We start from the raw sequence: 874 nt of genomic DNA, 5'->3' as shown, positions 1-874 counted from the left end.
AAAGTTTAAATTTTAGTTTGTCCGAGATTTGGATAAAATAAATGAATGAATTAATGAATTAATAATTAATTAATTATTAATGAATACTAATTATACATTTTTATAATAATTTTATAAATAAATCATTTTGAATTGTATGATAAAATACTAAATGTAAATTAAAAATATAAAAACATATAGAAAATAAAAACACATATATTAAAATAAAAAAACACGTTAAAATTAGCCGATTTGCAAACTACAAATTTGCTGATTTAAAAACTGAAATAAAGGTTACAAAATGTTTTCTTTTTCAGCAATTCCATAGCAGTACTTTATTTGATTTCTCAAAAAACCTTTCAGAGAACTGTTTTTAAAATAACCCTTTTTTTAGTGTGAAGAACATTTTAAAAATGTAAACAAAACAAAAAAATGTTCCACTATAAAGAACCTTTTGTGTAATGGAAATGTTCCATGGATGTTGAAGGTTTTTCATGAAAAGAACCTGTATTTGTACGACACTTATGAGCCAGGTTTTTTCTTTTTCTTTGGGTGAATCATTTAAAAAGAGATTTTTGTTGTTTATATTATGAATTACTGCTGAATTAGTCAGAGCAGTTACTAAAGTATCTGACTCATTTGTCTATCAGACAGATACACATTTCAAAAACAGAGTTTCCACCCCATTTGACCAATGAGTATCCATGACTTCACCATGATTTTTCCAGTCGTTCATGATTTCTGAATAAGGATGATTTTAAAGGGGCCATATGATGCTATTTTAAAGATCATTATTTTGTGTATTTGGTGTAACAGAATATGTTGACATGCTTTAATGTTCAAAAAACACATTATTTTTCAAATACTGTACATTATTGTAGGTCCTCTATGCCCC

At 25.9% G+C, this 874-nt stretch overlaps 1 protein-coding gene across 1 annotated transcript in view; it reads right to left on the bottom strand.

The window, feature by feature from the left end:
• Positions 1–874, bottom strand: part of LOC107655947 (SLIT-ROBO Rho GTPase-activating protein 2-like) — a 101,917-nt gene that overhangs the window by 9,985 nt on the left and 91,058 nt on the right. The window lies entirely within an intron of this gene.

The sequence above is a fragment of the Sinocyclocheilus anshuiensis genome, unplaced genomic scaffold (genome assembly GCF_001515605.1).
Source record: "Sinocyclocheilus anshuiensis isolate Anshui unplaced genomic scaffold, SAMN03320099.WGS_v1.1 scaffold51, whole genome shotgun sequence".
Lineage (NCBI taxonomy): Eukaryota > Metazoa > Chordata > Actinopteri > Cypriniformes > Cyprinidae > Sinocyclocheilus > Sinocyclocheilus anshuiensis.
This window is presented reverse-complemented; position numbering and strand designations above follow the sequence as displayed.